We start from the raw sequence: 22,297 nt of genomic DNA, 5'->3' as shown, positions 1-22,297 counted from the left end.
GTGTGTTTTTCGCGTCTGTGAGGTGCGTACATCGGCCATGTTGTTGTACAGTGCTCACATTTGCTATGGCTTGGTATGACTCGTACATGCGCAAGGCTGGGTGAGGGTGTTGGTGTAGGGGCCTGGGGTAGGATGCGTACAGGCACGGACAGGGTGTAGGGGCCTAGGGGTACATGCCATACATACGTGAACCGAGGGTACGGCGCGTACATCCGGGGGGGGCTGGGGTACGGCGCGTCCATACGGGGTGCTGGGGGTACGGTGTGTACCCCCACCCCCGTATGGACGGTGCGTACTCCCACCTCCATATGGACGGTGCGTACCCCCAGCCCCCGTATGTAAGCACCGTCCCCCAGCACATACCCCCAGCCCCCCGTATGTACGTGCAGTACCCCCAGCCCCGTATGTATGCGCCGTACACCCAGCCCCCCCCCGTATGTACACGCCATACCCCCAGCCACCCCCGTAGGTATGCTGCGGACCCCCAGCGCATAGCGCTGGGGGTCTGCACCGTATATACGGGGGTGGTGGTACGCTCCGTACCTACGGGGTGGGGTGGGGGTATGCTCCGTACCTATGGGGGTGGGGTGGGGGTACGCTCCGTACCTACACGGGGTGGAGGTACGCTCCGTACCTACGGGGTGGGGGTACGCTCCCTACCTACGGGGGCGGTGGTACGCTCCGTACTTACGGGGGTGGGGGTACGCTCCGTACCTACGGGGGTGGGGTGGGGGTACGGTGCGGGCATGGGGGTGCTGGGGTACAGCGCGTATGTGGGGCGGTGGCCTGGGGGTTGTTCGGCGCGTATGCAGGCACATGTTTGGACGTCTCCATGGTTGCTATGGGAGTTCGCACCGTACGGTGTTTTTTCCATACGGTTGTGCATTCGGACGGACGGGACGGACGGGACGGATCGTACTTGCGCGCTCGGACTTCAGTTTCCCGATTCGTACGTAAAACTGTCCTGGGACGTGTCGGACCCTTTTTCCGACCCGAGGACGTGTCGGGGAATTTTCCCAATGCGATTCGTATGGATTTTTTTACATACGAATCGTACTTGCCAGTTTGTACAGGACTTGTACGATTCGTACAGTAAAAAATTCGGATACGATTCGTACGGGGAATATTTTTAACGGATCGGAATCGGCACCCAAATCTCTTTAGGGTTTGCATCAGAAATGGCATATGCACTGCATCAAAAGCCTTTTCAGCATCTAGGAAGAGGAATATATTGGTTTCCTGTCAGGAGTGGACTGTTGCTCTCCAAATATGGAGTCTGCAGAGATGAAAACTGGTGGACCTCTGTGGTATCAAGCCTGATTGGTCCCTGTGGATCAGAGGGCACATAACTCCTATGAGCCTCGTGGCCAACACCATTGCCAAAATCGTAGTCTCCACATTGAGCAGTGAGATCGGGAGGTCGGAACCACAACTTGTCGTGGCTTTCCCCTTCTTGTGGATTACTACTATTGTGGCACGGCTCAGGTCAGGTGGCAATGTTACTACCTCCTTGGCCTCCTAGTACATATTGAGGTGATGGGTACCAAGGATCCCGGTATTCCTCTGGAAGAATTCAACCAGGAGGCCATTAGAACCTGGTGTCTTTCTAGAATTTAGCATATATTTCTGGGAGTGTGACTTGCTCTTCCAGGGCTGAACGGTCCTCCAGTGGAAAGGTTGGAAAATTCACAGTGAGTAGGCAGGTCTCAATTTGAGAAAGAGGGCACGCCCTGTAGAAGTCCTTACAGTATCTCGCAAATTTCTCTGGTATTCTCCCATCAGTGTTGAAGGATTTGCCATTGCTACCCACTATGCTATGAACCCAATGGGCCACCGCCTCCCACCGACCTAGCCATGCCAGGAGCTTGTCAGCTTTGTCACCCATGTCATAGGGGCATGTTGCGCAACTGGAATCTGGTTTCTCGCATCATTTTGTGCCAATGCGCGATATTGGGCACGCAGAGCCTTGATCTTACGAAGACCCTTGGGATCTGATCTGATTTGAGTGCTTTATTTTTGTCATTGACTATAAAACACACAGTTCAATAGAACAATACATAAAACCAGTGAACAATAGATTCATTTTAAAAAGATCAATAAAATATAATTGTGAGTACACAAGAACATGTTTTAAACAAGTGCCAAGAATGTCAATGAAACCATGTGATAAAATAATTTGCTATAAGTAATCGTATACAGAATAAAAAATAGTAAGTACTTCAAGGCCACTCAAGAGATACACATGAGCTAAAGTAGGTCACATTTCTGAAAACCAAATCGACTGAGGCTGAATTAAAGAAACATTTGGTGAAAATGTTTCAGGTGAGGTTACGAATGACAAACTGCTAGGACTCAGGTTTGGCTTAACTGGTGTTTGTTGAACTTTGCTCTTTTGGCACCAGCTGATTTAAAAAAGACCTAACCAGTGATGGCAGGGGACACAAGTTTTTTTTTGCCGAATCGGCCAGATGCTCTCTAAAAACATAGCAATTGAAAAAGCAAGGCATGAGGTGGTGTTGCCCATGAAAATTTTCAGAGCGACACTGAACGGCCGAACACCTAATAAAAAACAACATAGAGGGGCAATCCAACACCAACTCTTGCACTGTTTGGAACAGTTGGGGCAAAAAATCAACTGATGGGCATCAGTTTTAACACTCCCCTTGCATGCTGGGCAGAGTTTACTACCCCCTGGACTGCCCTTCCATTTAGCTGTAAAAGAGGCTAGCGGGAGGCTGCCTAACCTGAATCTGATATAAAGGGCTTTGGTGAAGGGAGGTCTAATTTCATCCATATAGGCTTACACCCTAAGAAACAATTAGTAAGGCACCCAGGTCTTGCTAGTTAATCAATTTCATCTCCTCGTTCCCAGTAGGGGGCCTTTAACTATTTAGCAGACGAGGGTGTGATGGAGGTTGTGTCTAGTCAGAATTCTGGAAAGCCCAAGGAGTAGAGGGACTGGTTTCCATGTTCCAACCATGAGAGTAACCCCTCTTTTTTGTCTGTCCAGCACATCTCATAGGCCCGCCCTATAGGGTGCTCCGAAGTGGACCAAACTCGCAACCAATTTAATATGAGTTTGAGACACACTAGAGAAAAGATAAACTGAATGCCTAGATCATGTTTACAGATCTAAGAAACACTTTGGGGTAGTTTAAGGGTCACCCTCAAAAACTTGTTTTCGGTAGGCCAGGGTGTGAAATCCTGCTCCGCTCACAGATTTTGTGGACTTTTTCCCACTCCGTGCTCTGCATGGAGCGCAGATTTAAAAATAAAATCTGTGTAGCAGTGCGGAGTGGAGTTTTTCCTCTCCCACCGCTCACCAATGTTAAGTTGGTGAGCGTGAGCGAGGAAAATCTTATTCCAAACCACCAAATCTTCTGCTCACATTGAGGAAGCTCCCGCTCAAGTAGAACATCTACTCAAGCAGTAGATAGAAGCTGCGCCCTGCTGTTAAAAGCAGCACGAGCAGCGTGACATATTGCACTACACCGCTTGCGGAACTCCGTGCAGTACAGTGATTTTTGATCACTTTTCCCAGGCCCACTACTTCCAGTGCATCAGTGTTGACATGACCCAAAGTTCTGCGCTATACACAGGCGCTGCTACTGCTTTAGCCACATTTCCTAGAGGGGAGTAACAGGGTGGAAGAAGATCTTGTTTGCAAAACTTATAATAGTGACTGTCCTATGATTAAGCACAAGCATACTTTTTGTGACTGGGATGTCCCATGAATTGGAACTGGATAACCAAATACCAAGGTAATAGGAATTGAATACCCTTTCCAGCTCCAATCCATCGAATGTTAATTCCCATCTAAAAATGTCAACTCCAAAGTGATCAGTGGTTTCCCCATTGACTCCCCAGCAAATTTGTGCAAACGTTTTGCTATGGAGGTGAATAATTATATCATAGAAGCCCTAGATCTCTCAGGGAACACCTGAGTTTGTTTCTAGGGACCATGTCAAAGACCGCTTTGAGTTCAACAAAAGTGATGTATAAGCATTATCTATTTATGTCAACCTCTTTCCACTGGATAAGTTGGAACCTAAAAACCTGGTTGACTGTGATAGCCTAAGAGTGAAAACCAGCCTGGAACAGGACAGAATCTCTTTATCATCAATCCAGGCTAAAAGACCATCTAGGAATATTTTCTGGCTAAAGTCAGTAAGTATGTTCGTTGGGTCGGATTTGAGATCCTTCTTAAAAATGGGTATAATATCTGCACCTTTCCAGGTGACAGGTATATTGACACCTGCCATAATAGCATTAGCTACACAATTAAGATAGGGTCCAGAATTTCAGGGTCTGAGGTAAAAAGATGAACCAGAATTCTGTCTGACCCCAGAGCCTTACTGGGCGTCTGTGAACAAATAGCAGAATAGGTTTCTGCCATAGTAACAAAAAAAACACTACATTGTTAGAAGGATAGTTTTGAGGAATTGAGGTGAGTGTTAATTAGATGCCTCTTCATCATCCTACAATCCTTATGAAAACACGTAGGGTCTGGGGCCGGGAGCACGCCCCTGCTAGGTGGGGATTTGGTAAAGAAATGTAATTTCAATTCCTGATACCACTTGCCATGGGGTATAGAGTCATAATATGGAGTTTTAAATATCGATATGCCATAATATCGATGTTTAAATTTCGATATGACAGAATATCGACCTGCAAGAATATCGTCAACAAGAATATCGACATGCAGGTAAGAAATATAATTTTACTTAATAACGAAGTTAGTAATATCGCAAGTAAAAATATCGTTGTTTATAATATCAAAATGTTTTGGGGTGTTCTGTATGTTAGCATATGTGTTAAAAGTATAGCTTATTTTCTAATGTATGTTTGAATTTTTTACAAGTAATTAATTTTATGTCAATTAATTTTTGTGTATTTTAGTTCTGTTGCGGGTTGTGGGTTTATAGGGGAATAGGGTGGGAAGTGATTTAATTATACTATAATAATTATTAATTTTTGGGAAGTTATAAATTAAAAAAATATATATATATTGTGTTTTAGTTTCGTAGCGGGTTGTGGGTTTGTAGGGGAATAGGGTGGGACGTTAATTTAAATGAATACATTAATATTTTAATTAATTAATAATTTTGTATTTATTAATTCATATTGTGTTAATTTGTTATCAATTAATTTTTAATTGTTATTAATAATTAATAATACATTGGTAAATATGTTAATTGTGTAAACTTTTTAGGAGTGGGTTGTGGTTTTATAGGGGAGTAGGGTGGGAAGTAATTTAATTATAATTAATTATTTATTTCATTAACTAATAATTATATTGTTAATATTTAATATTGTTAATTGTGTTAAAATGGTATTAATTAGTTATTAAATGGGGACTAATTATTAACAATTAATTGGTAAATATGGTAATTGTGTAATTGTTTTAGGAGTGGGTTTTGGGTTGGTAGGGGAGTAGGGTGGGAAGTAATTAATTTTAATGATTCTTTTAGATAATATTTATTTAAAGTTATTTTATAGTGTTAATTGTGTGATGTAATTTATTTTTGATAGTTTTTAAATTGCTTGTTAATTGTTATTAATTAATTAATTGTTAATGAATTTTGTCAATATTACAATATTGGTAGTGTTGTTTATAGGGGAATATGGTGGGAGGTAAATTATTTTTTACCAATTAATTATTTCTTAATTAATGTTAATTAGTTTGCAGGAGTGGGAATACTTAATTATTCCACTCCGCTATCCAACACTTTCCCTACTGTTGCATTTGCTGGAGTGGGAATAGTAAATTATTCCCCTACTCTATCCAACACTTTCCCCACTGTTACACTTGGTGGAGTGAGAATAGTAAATTATTCCCACCCGCTATCCAACACTCTCCCTACTGTTGCACTCGTTAGAGTTGGAGCAGTAATTTTTACCCACCCGCCATCCAATACTTTCCCTACTGTTGCACTCACTGGAGTGGGAATAGTAATTGTTATCCCCGCTATCCAATACTTTCCCTACTGTTGCACTCACTGGAGTGGGAATAGTAATTTTTACCCACCCACTATCCAACACTTTCCCTACTGTTGCACTCACTGGAGTAGGAATAGTAAAATTTACCCCTCCACTATCAAACACTTTCCCTACTGTTACACTTGTTGGAGTGGGAATATTAATTTATACCTCTCCGCTATCCAACACCTTCCCTACTGGTGCACTCACTGGAGTGGGAATAGTAATTTTTACCCTCTCGCTATCCAACACTTTCCCTTCTGTTGCAATTACAGGAGTGTGGTAAATTTAAATTACCTGGACTTAATTTATGCGGTAAAATTCAATAAGAATAACTCAGTAAAAATAAGAGGCAGGATCCGTGGTATTTGAGGTTATAAAAGGGAATTTATTCCTTACAAAGGAATGATGGTTCGAACCAGGCAATCGAGTTCCGTCACCACGAAGGTTCAGGAAGGGATCAGCAATACGTTATTGACAGGTTATCATATTTATAGTAAAATGCATTACAGTAAAGACATATGCAGAAGGCGTTACAGCTGAGAAGAGAGATAAGAGTACACATACGTAATGAAAAAGGCGGTACAATAGGCGTGTATAAAGGCGTATACTAAAAACGTCATTATGATGATGACACAAATGGGTGGATCCATAAGAGAATCCTGCAAAGTCAGCAGAAATACATGGCAGAGATGCGCGCGCAGCCGCATGACGTGTGATTGACGTGTAACTAGAGGGTGAAGGGAACTTGACATTTAGCCCTACAGGAGGAGACAGAAGTCTGGGATGTCAGGACAACCTAATCCCAAATCGTATCTAATATCTTGTGTTTAAGGAACTATATTATCTGGAAGGAAAGGTCTTTCGGACAGAGCCTATTCTATACTGACTGCTAGTGCGTGTACAAGCGTCTAAGTGTCTAAGTGTCTACATGAGATGCGAGGGGGCATGGGCCTACCATGGTAACGAAAGTCATGAATTACTTGCACGGAGACAGTAAGGCCAGGCCCTTTGCTCTGCAGCTGGAGGAATGTTTACCTAAGCTACTAGACAGGAATGCATTTCTCGAGGAGCGGAACAGATAACTTGAAGGCTGAATACAGTTTTTGGCAGGCAACAGGCCGGGCTAGGCACCGTTAGCCGCGCAGGGAGTAAGACAAAGTTCATGGATACAGATACAGGTCCAGGCTGGAGCATTCAGAGGCAGAAGCAGGAAAAGCTCGATGGCAGAATTCAGGGCCTACCTTGCCAGAGCTGGAAAACGTGAAAAGTATACCATATAAAGACGGTGGCAAGGCATACTTAGGAACGGAATATCTGACCCATTCATGGCAGATCTGAAAGAGGACATATTAACGTTGGACACAATTGTATTTGCGTCTTCATAGCTTGAAGTGGAGGGAACATACATGTACTTGTAGCATGTACATGGAGCCGTTGGGGTCTAGATAGGGGACACAATTGATCATAAAAATTCATATTTCCTCATTCCCTCCTTGTCCCCTACGGACCCTTCATGAAATATCGATCTTCAGGAATCCATCAATCTGTTCATGTAACATCATTTGCTCTTCTTTCTTCTTCCGGGATTTTGAATGAGAACTTGAACGTGGAATACACGATGTGGCACACAGGCCGCAAATCGCTGGTCCACATTGTAGACACAGGCAACAACTGAATACTATGAGAAGGCCAATACCTAGGAAGGATAGGACTTTCCATCCCCAGGCTGACAACACGCTCCAGAACCAACCGGACCATGTCCAGGTGCCTGGATTCTGATGTATCTGGTTTGCAATCTTGTGAAGACGAGTTATGGCTTTATATACGGATGGCGCGTTTTCTGGGATGAAAACACAGCAACTTGATCCGATGACCCTACAGGCTCCGCCCCTATCGGCTAGGATGACGTCAAGGACAAGACGATTTTGGAGAACAACAAACCGCATCGCAGACTGCTCCTCTGTTAAGTTGCCTAGGGCCGAAGTAGTTTCATTCACTACTGCTTCAAGGGTTCTTGTTAATCTACGTATCAGTTTACTATTTGAGACAACACCTATGTAAGGAAAGAGACCTTTATTGAAGTCTGTATATTGTTCCCATGCCGTTTCAGTGTAGTCAACAATCGGGATATCTCTCTGGGGTCTATGGTGTACTAGATTGATATTTCTATGATAATCAGGAGGGGCTAGGAAAACAGGTGGCAGAAGGAATGCAATGTAACAGGTACCATCCCAATCTAGAGGTAAACGTATATATGCGGTATGACCACATATGAAGTAGGAATGACAGGAAGCTCTAAATGTAGACTTGCCTTGATCACTGAATTCTATCACAGTAGTACATTTACTATGACCCAAGTGTACTGAACCATTCTTTCTTACACATAATTCACCTTTGACTGGTAATACTGACATAGCAGGCAAGACTAGTGCAGCTTCAGATTCAACATTCAGAATCATGAGGTTAAGTGTAAAATTACCTAATCCATATACTTCATTTTCTAGGTCAGTTCCTGTTCTTTTGGGAAGTCCCTCCTTGTTAGGGTAACAGACTTTAAGCAAAACTAAGTTCAGGTTTCCCCATACCCAGTTGCTCTGGTAAACTACAGTGTTTGAATCTAAAGAGTTAATCAAACTAAACCATGCTCCACAGGAACCATTGTGTGTGAACGGGTACGGAAAAAGAGGCAGAACTCCTTTGTATTTCTGATAGGGAGGGAGTCGGCCACATATCCAACAATTTGTAGCATTGCTGGTCTGATGGGAATGATGTAACATACTAATGAATGTGTTGTTGCGCAGCGCAAATCTATAGGACAACTCATGTGGAGGTAGTTCACTAAAAGAATGTTCGGCAGTAACATTGTAAGCAGAATGAGCACGCTTGAAAATAGGATAGTACATGTGTAACAGTATACTTGCAGCAATAATCAAAAAACTTAGAAAAAACATAATCAACAATGTCACTATACAGTGACTATGAAGTGATTTACAATATGCACGTTTCTTGAGCTGTTTCTGTCTATCTCTCTCTCTAATTCGGTCTAGAGGATACATGTCAGAGACTAATTCAACTGATTCACCTTGGAGAGGACTTAAACAATCGAATTGTCTGACTTGCTAGACCTTAGTTTCAGTTTGTATTTTTGCGATTCGGTTTCCTCAACCAGAGGGAGTTTTGAGTCAGTCTGTGGAAGGGGGCAGGGCTGAGAGTTCAAATCAGATGGTAGTCCATGAAATTTCTTGATATGGCTCGAGTGTAGCCAACCCTTGCGACCCTCGACCTTCACTGCTGTCCTCGTGGTTAGAAGTACCAGTTTTGGCGTTTGCCAGCGAGGCTCCAACGGGCTCCTCCTGTCGAAATTTCTTATGAAGACCAAGTCTCCAGGAACCACTTCATGGGGCTTCACCTCGGTGTTGTCGGGAAAGGCTGCAGCTACCTGTGAACGGCAAGATTGTAGTGCAGACATCAAGGAAGCAAGGTAATCTGTCAGCATATTACTATCAACATCAGTGATTTTACGAGGTATAGGCGTCCCCCACATATTTGGTGGCCTACCGAAGACCACCTCGTACGGGGATAGCCCTGTGCGAGAATGTGCTACCATTCTCATGTAAAAGAGTGCAACTGGTAAGGCTACTATCCAGTCGACGCCTTTCTCTCTACAGATTTTAGTAAGTCGTATTTTCAGGGTCTGATTATGACGTTCCACGAGACCTGCTGCCTTGGGATGTCGGACACAGTGGAATTTCCATTGATAGCCTAACAAGAGTGAAATGTGTTTCATTAGCTCGGATGAGAACGGCTGGCCATTATCTGAGTACACGATACGGGGCAAACCATACCGTGGGAAGAATTCACGAACTAACTGTTTGGCAGTAGTCGGGGCAGTGTAATCTGAGACGGGATATGCCTCTGTCCAACGGGAAAGAGCGCATACAACTACAAGGACATATTTGAATCCTCGACATCGTTCCATCTGGATATAATCCATCTGGAGGACTTCAAAAGGGTGATCGGGAGGTTGAAATCCACCCTGTTCTACAGGTACGCCTTTACCTGGATTGAACTGACAACAAATCATACAAGTTCGGATTTTCTGTTTGGCTGCAGCTCGTAAGTGTTTGTTAAACCAAATGTGTTGAATACTGTCTAACATAGCTTTTTCTCCTAGATGTGCTGGACTATGTATTGTGTTAATGATAACTTGAACCATTGAGTCGGGGAGAAACCATACAGATTTTCCCTTCGTCATCCATCCCTGATCTGTTTGGATCCCTCCTAATTCAGTCCATTTCTTTATTTCCTCTGGTGTAGCATGTGTCTGTATGTCAATTACATCAAGGGCGGGATCCCTAACTGTCATGCAGTGTGTCGGCGTCGGAACTATTGTCTTTGTCAAGTCAGTTGCGTGATTCCTATTCTGTGCTGTTTGCTTAGCTGTTCGGTCTGCTAGGTCGTTACCCTGAGAAATAATATCGGTGACTTTTGTATGGGCCTTACACTTCATGATAGATATCGAAGTAGGCAGATGTATTGCATCTAACAGAGCTTGAATGAGGGGACCGTGTTGAATGTTGGCACCGTGAGAAGTCAAATAACCTCTCTCTCGCCAAAGGACTCCGAAGTCGTGTACAACTCCGAATGCATAACGTGAATCTGTATATATGTTAACTTTTCTATTTTTGGCTTGAATACAGGCTTGTGTCAGAGCAATGAGCTCTGCTGCTTGAGCTGATAATGTGTCAATACAATTTGTTTCAATGACTTCGGTGTCTGTCGTGACTGCATAAGCGGCCACTAACTCTCCTGTACTTGTTCTCATACATGAACCATCCACATAGAGTGTCAGGTCTGGGTCTGGTAATGGGACATCTGTCAAGTCTTGTCTGGGTTTTGTCGTAATAGTAATGACTTCGATGCAATCATGTGCCAGTGGGTCTGTTCCACTTAATGGCAAAAGTGTGGCAGGATTTAATGTACTACAACGTCTGATTTCTATGTGTGGCTGAAACAATGTTAGTTCGTAACCTGTCAGTCGTGCTATAGTCAAGTGTGGTGTTTGTGTCCGGTTCAAGAGAACCTCTACTGCGTGTGGTACTTGTACTGTCAATTGATGTCCTAATACTATGGAATCGCTTTGTCTGATCGCTAGAGCTGTCGCTGCGACTGATTTCAGGCACGCAGGAAGAGCTTGAGCTACGGGATCTAATGTGCTAGAAAAGTAAGCACACGGTTTGTGTGATCCTGCTTGTTCCTGAGTGAGTACTGACAAGGCAGTACCTTCACGTTCTGTAACAAAGAGTGTAAAAGGCTTATTGTAACATGGTGTCGCTAAAACAGGTGCTTGGCATAAAGCTTTCTTTAAGTCTTCAAAAGCTTGTGTATGTTCTGGAGTCCAAGGGAGGACAGTCGATGTCGCTGCCTCCTGGGTTGTCAACTGAATGAGTGGTTTTGCTAGAAATGCGTACTGGGGGATCCACTGCCTACAGTACGAAGTGAGGCCTATGAAGGCCCGTACCTCCTTTTGTGTCTTGGGTGGTGGCATGTTTACAATTAACTGGATGCGATCAGGTGTGAGCTGTCTCCCCCCCTTGGACAGCAAGTGCCCAAGGTACACAACTTGCTGAACACAGAATTGCAGCTTCGAAGGGGACACCTTGTGCCCCTTGTCGGCCAGAAAATGTAAAACCGTTAGTGATGCTTTTTCACATTCGGGTTCGCTTCGGGCGGTGATCAGCAGATCATCGACATACTGAAGCAGTGCAGTGTTAACTGGCATGTGGATACTGTCAAGTTGTCTTTTTAGTGCTTGGCTGTAGATGCTAGGACTTTCCGTAAATCCTTGAGGTGCGCGTGCGAATTTAAAGCTTCGTCCATTTAAACTAAATCCGAACAAATATTGGCTTTCCGGATCGATTGGGACGCTAAAGAAGGCGTTCTTGAGGTCAATTACAGTGAAGAATGTCGCTTCTGAATCAATAGCTGTCAGTAATGAAGAGATATCTGGGACCACGGGATATTGTGGTACAATGCATTTATTCAATTCGCGCAGATCAATAACTAATCGATATACTGGGGGTGCTTTTGGATCAGTTCGTTTAAGAATCGGAATGATCGGAGAATTACATACATTGGAGTCGGTTTCCACAACCACTCCTTGTGCAATGAGCTCGTCAATGATTTGCAGTAAAGCCACTACAGCATCTGGAGGTAACTTGTATTGTCGCATTCGTGGTAATACCACTCCTGCTTTGAGTGTGACTCGATATGGTGTAATGTGCATACAACCTACATCAGTGGGGCCTTGTGCCCATAAATGTGCAGGTAGATTCTGTAACCGGTGATCCACGTCTCTTGACACGTAGTGACCTTTAAAGTCACGCAAAAATAGTCGTACTCCGTCCGGAGAACAACATATTATAGCTCCTAGAGCTTTCAATGTTTTTATACCTAACAAGTTTTCTGGACATGATTTAGTAAGCAATAAATCTGTAGTCCGTGTCAACGGACCAACTGTAAGTGGAAGCGGTTGCGATACTTCGTTAATAGTAGGCTTTCCTGAAAAACCAAGGGAAATATTTTGTGAGCCTGAGAGGGGTGCCCCTGGGACTTCGTCGTGACTTATAGTTGTTCTGCTTGCCCCTGTATCAAGTAAAAACTTTCTGTCTTTCCCTAATACTTGACTCTGTACATAAGGACCCTCTTGATCTACAGGAACCTCAATAAGGGGTAAGCCAACTTCCCTCTCTAGGCTATTTCATGTGTAGCGCTGATAATCTGGATAGTCATTTTGTGCATACTGGTACATCTGTTGTGTCGTGTTTTGTGTTGCGGCAATAGGCTGTGGCTGTGGTACCACTACGGTCTGTTGTGGAACCGGCATAGGCTGTACATGTTGAGGTGCTTGTTGTTGGATCTGATCCTGTCTAGGCGGACATGGTCTCTCCTTGGTTTTACCCGTAGAGATATTATGTTTCAGAACTGCACAATCGTTTATATAATGACCTGGCTGTTTACAATAGTTGCATGTCCCTTTAACGGGAACCGCTGAATTACTGGACTGTGTCGCACCCTTTTTATGACCATCAGCTGGAACTGACTGAGCAACGAGCATTTTCATTTTCGTGTCTTTCATGCGTCTGTGTTCGTGTTCTTGTTCTTCTCTAATTCTATTCTGGTGATACTGTAACATTTGTAACATTTGTGATGGAGTGTTAGCTTGCCAAGTGCTTTCAACTTTCAATACTCTGTTTTTAACCTGTGGCAGGGAATTCTCCACTAGTTTTGTTATAAAAAGATGTGGATATGAATCGCTACTTGCTTTCAGGCCGCTATTAATACCAAAACATTTTTCAAATCGGGAATAGAAATCACTAGTGTCTTCATCGGGTTTCTGTTTACAAGCTGAGATTGCTCCCCAGTCTTCCTTTTTCGTAGTTAATAAACGTGGCAATACTTGTACTAATAATCCTGGTAATGCTTTAGTTTTGTCCCCAAGCCCTACGCCTGCAGTTCGGGCATTTTCTTCGTTTTCTAATGCGGTCCAATCAATCTTTTGGTCTCCCACTTCCCACTCTTTTTCTTTGAGTTTCTCGTAAATACCGGCAGGCAATAATACTTTCAATATTTTCATAATGTCAGGATAGGTATAATCACCCATGAGTAACATGTCCTTTAGTTCACAGTGAAAACCTGCTGGATCTTTGTCATGGCTGGGCACTAATTTTTTCATTTCCAATAGTTCTATTTTAGTTATGGGCGTGTACACGAACACGCGTCTAAACGTATTATCATCATTTCTAACTGGGTGTACTTCGCGTAAGGGATTCTGTCTGTCTATGTAATACGTTTTTCTCTCCATGGAGGGAGCTGGATCATGTTCTGGACACAAAAAGGCACTATATCTATGTCGGTGTTCTAGAATTACTTTAATTAGATCGGTACCTAGACCTCTCCATTTATTCATGAGTAGTTCTATCAGTATATCAGGTAGGGGACCAGGATCGGAGTGTTGGCCTTTATATAATATAAGGAGATGTTGTATCATGTATATACTAGCTAAACGCTGTTCGTCTGGTGTGAGATTCAGAAACGTGTGTGCTAGCGCATCATCACTGTATTTTTCAGAACTGTCAGCCCATTGTACTGCTGACCTGGCTAATTCTTGCTCATCCATAGAATCGAGCACATGGTACCCCCTTCGTTCTCGAAGTAATTTATCAGTAGCCTGGAATAAGTGTTCAGGCGTCCTTGGATTTGAGATAGCTGTTTGAAAAATTCTGTTACATTCTGGACGTATCGGACGCATTGTATTATTAAAAGATCTTCCTTTTCCTACATAAGCTATCGTTTGTCTAGCTGGTAATTCTAATTGTCCTGTGTTCATTTCTGACTGTTCCTCCTCCTCTTCCTCTGATTCAGTTTTATCTGCTTCTAATCTTCTTTCATGTATTCGTTCTACTTCTTTTCTGATCTTTCGGTGCATGACTTCTATATTCTTCTGTTTATCATGTTTTCCGTCTGCTATATTCTGACCCCATCTGGTAAGTACTTGCATTTCCTCCGGATCTACCTCAGGCCTATCTCTGTTTCTGATCAAGCAGTTTATAAAAAAGCGTAACAATAATTTTTGCATGTCTACTTTCTGGTATTCCATGGCCTCGCCAATACTTTCAGGACCTTGCCCTGTTTGGACAAAGCGATATATTTTGTCTAGATGTTCAACCATTCCTGGTAATGTCATTAAATAGTTTGCAACTCGTCGTAAACGTACTGATGATAGCAACATTCTGTCGTGTTTACCTGGCACTGGATCATATCTACAATCTGTAAGAGGCTCATTAAATATATTGTGATTAGCTGTTTGGGGTGTACGTTGGTATGCTAAATCCCTATAAGTCAATCTAGTTGCTGGCGGTGGCGTGGAAAAACCTCCTGTCGCACCTCCTGTCGCACCTCCTGAGGTGCCAAGTCCAAAAGGATTTGTTGGGTGTAGGGTAGAGAGTGTAGATGCAGAAAGGACTGTAGAAACAGATGGAACGTTTTGAACGTGAGGAGGAGTTTGTTGCTGCGGAGGTGGGGGCAGCTGATCTTGGGGTTGAGCGTCGTTAACAGGTGGTGTGCGTGGCTGCGCACCATTAGCATATTCGGGGGCTGCATCATCTAAATAGGAAGAAAGGAAAATGTCCTTTGCGGTCTTGGGATGTACTTTAATCGGGAGTAATGGAGGTGGCAGATCTTTTGGTACCTCCATGGTGGCCTTAGGCAAACCCTCGGCCAGAAGAGGATACATACCATTCATAAGAGTGTTTCGTTGTCTGTCTACTTGTTCTGTTTTTACTCGGATACCTTCGTCAATTAATATGTTTTCTCAAGCTCTTTCTGAATCTTCCCTACTTTTCTCTTCTTTTCTGAGCGCTTTCTCTGTGCGTCCATGCGATTCTTTACGCCATAATTCAATGGCATCTTTCTGTGACTGTCTGGCTTTCTTTTTCCATAATACTTCTTCTACTCTCATGATGCAATCTGCATCCCATGTCCCAGCAGCGGGCCATCTCTGACTCTCTGCTAAATCCTTGTTGTAGTCCACCCATAGATCAAGATATAATACGGCATCTAGGCCATGTTTGTGGTACATAAAGTACCCTGGAGTGTCCCTAGGTGGAATAGGAACAGCTTCCTCGAGTATCCCTTTTCTAGTTTTTATCTGTCTTAATTTTGAAAATAACGGCATCTTGAACCTTGCTACTTAATTCTTACTCGGTCTTGAACACAATAATTACAATAAACACAATAATGAAGATCGAACAATCACTCATACCACGACATTTAAAACATATCAAAAACTTTTTAGAAACGAACAATAATAATTAGAATAAAACTAGTTAACTGCATAATACTAAATATACTGGATGTACTGCTAAACAGTACAGATACACTGCTGAAACAGTGCAGACCAGGTCTGTGTACCCAAACCCGTCTTGACCGGCACAAACTAATGTGCACGTCTAGATGCGTCCCCAGCAACGGTACTCACCGGGAAGCACGGAACGGAAGGCCTCGGAAGTCTGGACTGGACTAGACCAAACTGGACTGGACTCGACTCGTGACTTAGACACTTCGGAACTTCGGAATCTGGTGGGCCTCTGTATACCTCGGATCTTGCTCTCTCAGCTAGGCTCTGGTCGGGATTCTCCGCACTCCTCACCGCCTCGTCTGGGTGTTGATCGCAGCCTCAGTCGCCCCCGTTGGCCTGAGGGAGATACAGGAAATCCTGCGGGTACGCGTAATTGTCCGTCCGGCTGTGGCAGGAGACCGGGTCTGCAACGCACCTCCGGCGCGTGGGGTGTGAGAGGTGTCCCTATTCGGGCGCCAATTATGTGGTAAATTTAAATTACCTGGACTTAATTTATGCGTTAAAATTCAATAAGAATAACTCAGTAAAAATAAGAGGCAGGATCCGTGGTATTTGAGGTTATAAAAGGGAATTTATTCCTTACAAAGGAATGATGGTTCGAACCAGGCAATCGAGTTCCGTCACCACGAAGGTTCAGGAAGGGATCAGCAATACGTTATTGACAGGTTATCATATTTATAGTAAAATGCATTACAGTAAAGACATATGCAGAAGGCGTTACAGCTGAGAAGAGAGATAAGAGTACACATACGTAATGAAAAAGGCGGTACAATAGGCGTGTATAAAGGCGTATACTAAAAACGTCATTATGATGATGACACAAATGGGTGGATCCATAAGAGAATCCTGCAAAGTCAGCAGAAATACATGGCAGAGATGCGCGCGCAGCCGCATGACGTGTGATTGACGTGTAACTAGAGGGTGAAGGGAACTTGACATTTAGCCCTACAGGAGGAGACAGAAGTCTGGGATGTCAGGACAACCTAATCCCAAATCGTATCTAATATCTTGTGTTTAAGGAACTATATTATCTGGAAGGAAAGGTCTTTCGGACAGAGCCTATTCTATACTGACTGCTAGTGCGTGTACAAGCGTCTAAGTGTCTAAGTGTCTACATGAGATGCGAGGGGGCATGGGCCTACCATGGTAACGAAAGTCATGAATTACTTGCACGGAGACAGTAAGGCCGGGCCCTTTGCTCTGCAGCTGGAGGAATGTTTACCTAAGCTACTAGACAGGAATGCATTTCTCGAGGAGCGGAGCAGATAACTTGAAGGCTGAATACAGTTTTTGGCAGGCAACAGGCCGGGCTAGGCACCGTTAGCCGCGCAGGGAGTAAGACAAAGTTCATGGATACAGATACAGGTCCAGGCTGGAGCATTCAGAGGCAGAAGCAGGAAAAGCTCGATGGCAGAATTCAGGGCCTACCTTGCCAGAGCTGGAAAACGTGAAAAGTATACCATATAAAGACTGTGGCAAGGCATACTTAGGAACGGAATATCTGACCCATTCATGGCAGATCTGAAAGAGGACATATTAACGTTGGACACAATTGTATTTGCGTCTTCATAGCTTGAAGTGGAGGGAACATACATGTACTTGTAGCATGTACATGGAGCCGTTGGGGTCTAGATAGGGGACACAATTGATCATAAAAATTCATATTTCCTCAATAGTAATGTTAACCCCTCCGCTATCCAACACTTTCCCTACTGTTACACTCCGTGGAGTGGGAATAGTAAATTATTCTCCTCTGCTATCCAACACTTTCCCTACTGTTGCACTTGCTGGAGTGGGAATAGTAAATTATTCCCCTCTGCTATCCAACACTTTCCCTACTGTTGCACTCTCTGGAGTGGGAATAGTAATTGTATCCCCTACGTTATCCAACTTTTTCCCTACTGTTATAGTTAATGTAGTGCAAAATATTTTTGACAAATTTATATCAATATTAATATTTGAATATATTTATTTTATGTTTATATTCATATTACAGGTGTATGTGTATATATATATATATATTTAATTATTGCTGTCTGTCACCATCGGATACATTGACATTTGCTTCTGCCCCGGCTACACGTGAATCGGATATTGATTCTGTGGCAGTTAACATTTCATCATAACCAGTGACATTGACCTAGCAGTACGATCATATGGTGATAATGGCCTGCTTTACTATTGACTATTTTGGGGCATTTTGGGTATGGTAGTCCCGAGGGATTTCACAGCACCTGCTTGCAATTTGACTTTGAGTTAGAACATTACTCTCAGTCATGTACTTGGCCCCCAGGTGAAGCTTCAGTTTTCCGTTCCCTGTGCCTCAGGATGTTTGAAAACAATGACTGTGTAATCAGTAGCATGGCAGGAATAGGATATATTTTACAAAAGGTCACACTGAGGCAGATGTGTCATTAGCTCGGAAGAGCTGAAACCTGGACATTGGCAGTCTCCAAGTTTGCTATAATCAGTGACATCTGTTTCAAACATTTTTTAATTAAATAAAATAATTATTTATTAATATTATTACTTTATTATATATATATATTTTTATATATGTATGTTTAATTTTTTTATATTATATTTAATATTTTAAACTTTTTAAAATAATTCTAACTATGTTTTAATTAATTATTTTATTATTTAATAAATTTTATATTATTTTTAAGACATTTAAAAAAATTATATTTTAAACAACGATATTTTGGTTTCAATATTTTATAGGATATCGTTATTCTGTCCATCGATATTCTATACTCGATATTCTTGTCAGTGGATATTCTGTCCATTGATATTCTGTTAGTGATCCTTGCCATGGACGCCCAGTACTTTATGGGGAGAGGCCTCAATCTCTGCTTAAGAGGACAGAATTGAGACAAAATCCTGGTATAGTTGGGCATGAACACCCTCATTGTTCGCCACACACTACCGCCTAACTTTCTTTTGGTTATTACTTATCATTAGGGAGAAGTTGATTATGGTCTGTAGTATCGCAGTCCGCCTAGAAGGAGAGAAGCAAGGGAAAATGATCCTTCTTGAATCGGGGTAGGACTTTCATATCAATTATATTTTCCCAAGAGCAAAGGTCATGCGGGAATGTAATCAATATGTTATCGATAGGAATTCATTCTGAAGGTGGGGCGCCTCACTATGTTGGATTATGTTCTACCGTTACCGTGACAGCACATCCAGTGGTTCATCAACTGCAATGCTACCTTTGGATGAGTTCTTATGTAGGGACCAGGAAGTTGAGGGATACCCCAATATGAATCGTCCTCTCTTGCAATTTCCCTTACTGGTGCTGAGGGTTCAAAGCACATATTGAAGTCCCCAATTTTAGTGATCCTCTCTCCTGCCTTGACTATAGTGTCTCTCAGAAGTTGGCGAACTGGAGACTCAGCTGTCTTCGGGATGCTCCTGCTATAAACATTTAAGAGGAGGAGTTTTACTTTGTTGCATGACAGAATTTCTAGACCAAGTAAGTCCAGAAAATTGGTAGAAAGCTGTCTTGCTTTGCAGCCAAGAGAGATCTTGAACCAAACTGCAAGGCCACCTGAAGGTCTATCAACATGAGGCTTATATGCTGGGATGTGAAAAGTCATATAGCTTTGCCTGTCTGAGGGGCGGATTTCCCAAGTTTCCTGGAACAAAATAATGTCATCCTGTTCAATTAAGTCCCCGCAATCCACTTGCACAGGTTTACTACGAAGCCCAGCTATGTTCAAAGAGACCAGAGTAAAGATGTTAGTAGAATTGGACAAAGGAGAAGCTTGGGTACCCGAGAAAAAAGTAGGGGGTTCATTGGGAGCAGCACACAAGATTTTCCCAATGCCATCTAGTTGCACTTCCATACAGCTAGAGTGGATTTCATCATGAGAAGTTAACAAAGGAGCATCTGCGGAGAGACTGAAGGTGTTAAAGGAAGATTGAGGTGAGCAAGCTTCATTTCCTGGCCTGTTAGGCATGGTTGGAAAATCTACTGTCTTCTGTCAATCCGCATGGGATGATGGGGAAAATAATTGAGGTTGCTCTACTTTGTGCAGAGGGGGAAGTCTGGATTTAAGCTAGCTTGTGGAATTAGAGAGAAAGAGAAATCAGGCTTGCAGAGACAACAGGCCTTTAACAATAGAGGAATGAGAGAATTTTTGTTTATTATAATCAGAATTTCAGCCTGGATTTGAGAAGTGAGTAGCAATTGTGTCAGAATGAATGACGCTGTAGCACTTCTTAACGTTCCAGATCCAGTGAATCACTTTATTGACTAAAGAAGCAGATGGGAGGGAGGCTGATTGTTAAATGGGGTCCCTTACTAAGAAGTTATGGCCAGGAGAGACTTACTATGCGGCCTGTGTTTGGTCTGGGGAGAATCTCCCTATCTGTGTGCACTCTAATGCCACTTTTTGGGGTTTGCTGGCAGCGGCCCATTGTGTTGAGGTTTCTTCAGCAGTAGAACCTGCCCCCTTGGATCTGCTATTTTCCCGTCCAGGAATTGATGACTCCCCAGAGATCTCTGATTTGTGAGCTGGCCTTTTCTGCAACTGCTGGGTGTGGAATAGGATTTTATGGCCTCATCTGAGCAGCTAGAAACTTGATTCCTGGAGGCCAGAGGATAAAAAATGATTAGAGCAAACAATTGAGGGCACTAAAGAGACAGGAGGACGGGGAAGCATGTTTATAACCATATAGGTCACTCCCTCTTTTTCTCTGGGACAACTGTTAGAGGAAGACTGAGATTTGGTCTTGCAAGCTATCTTGTTAAACAAAGGAGTTACTTGAAGTTTTTTGGGCTTGGCACCTGTTTTGGTTGATTGATCAGGGTGCAAAATGTGCTACACTTCCTCAATATGGAAGCCTATGTCTTGTAATGTACAGCTACGAGATGAATAAGGGTGTGCGGTAAATACCGCTCCGCTGGCGGAGTTCATGGAGTTTCTGTCACTCCACACTCCTCTTGGAAGGCAGAGTTTGACAAAAACTTTGACTACGCTGCGTAGCAGAGTTTACCGGTCACCACCACCACTCAAAACATGAGGGTAGGTCAAGATAATTATAAGTAAACAAACACTGGTGTGTATCATGATTGAGTGCATAGGCTGCATGCTGAGTGTGCCAGACCCGCTGATTGCATGTGTTACGCAAGCCTTAGTAGTGCCGTTCAACAGTGACGGAGTAGGACTAGATCATGTGTACTTACCGTACTGATCATCATCTGACCTACCATCCTGTTTCTATTTCAACACTTGCTTTTCTATGTACACTTCCATGTTGGCTAATTAAGGATAGGGTTTGGGCAGTACACATCTCGTGGCATTTCTTTGCTACATCGGGAGATTGGTTCACGTTGTCTCATCAGAATGTGCAGGGTGGCTAGCATCTGCCATTTTATTCCTTTCTTTGCAATGCAACACAGTAAGAGAGGAAGGAGCGCAGCTTGCTATGGCTGACTATTTCACCAACACCTGACCCAACGACCTCCCAGGAGAGTCAATGACACCTTCTAGGAAGCGCTGCAGCTGGCCCACCAGATGTGTTGATCAGTGGGCGGTGTTAACACAAGGTCAGACTCGCCTTTTGGATAGGGAGAGCCCTCCACATATGGTGAGTACTGCATATCCCTTTCTGCTTGTATGTACCATCAGTGAGTCTGAGGTCACCTGAAGTGATATCATTTGACCTTGAAACTTTTCAGGAAGTGGTAGCGTGATCCTGATCGTTTCACAATAACTGACATGTTTGAAGTTTACCCTATAATAAGAACACTTACTATAACAACACAGCATTTATAAATGTTTATTTTTGTTAGGGGTGGGTGAGTGGAGCAACTCCACCCGCTCGCGGAACTCCATGGAATTCCACAGAGTTCTTATGCAACTCAGCAAACTTCTGCATAGTGCAACTTGGCTAGCTCCGCCCACCCCTAGTGGTGAACAAGCGGGGGCTTTTTCGTTGATGGGTTGATCTGCAAGCTTTTCCGTACACTTCTTCTTCCCCATTGTAGCAGAGGGACCTCAATGGCCCGGCGTAGGTGAAGCTGAGGGGAGGAATGCACTCAAATTGCAAGGGGAGAATAAACCCCAAGCGTGGAAGCAGGGTCACAAAGCAATAATGTAGCACCCTCCTCATGGGTCACAGTAATAGCAGCAATACAAGCAGAAAATAACTCTGAACAAAGAAAAACAAAACAAAAATGGAGCTGACTGATTTACAAGCAAGATAAGTTCTTAGGCTAAGCTTTAGGGCCCAACTTGTGCACCCATGCGCAGAACCCTAGGGAAAGAGGGGGGGGGTGTGGGATACACCAATTAGTAAAATAAAAAGAGCATGAATGCTGGATGACGGGCAAGTTCATGTCTTGAAGGGCACTGTCTGGGAGGCTTGGGGCATGCAGAGAGCTAA

Source organism: Triturus cristatus, chromosome 3_1 (genome assembly GCF_964204655.1).
Source record: "Triturus cristatus chromosome 3_1, aTriCri1.1, whole genome shotgun sequence".
Lineage (NCBI taxonomy): Eukaryota > Metazoa > Chordata > Amphibia > Caudata > Salamandridae > Triturus > Triturus cristatus.
The sequence above is the reverse complement of the archived record's forward strand: the minus strand, read 5'-3'. Positions refer to the sequence as shown.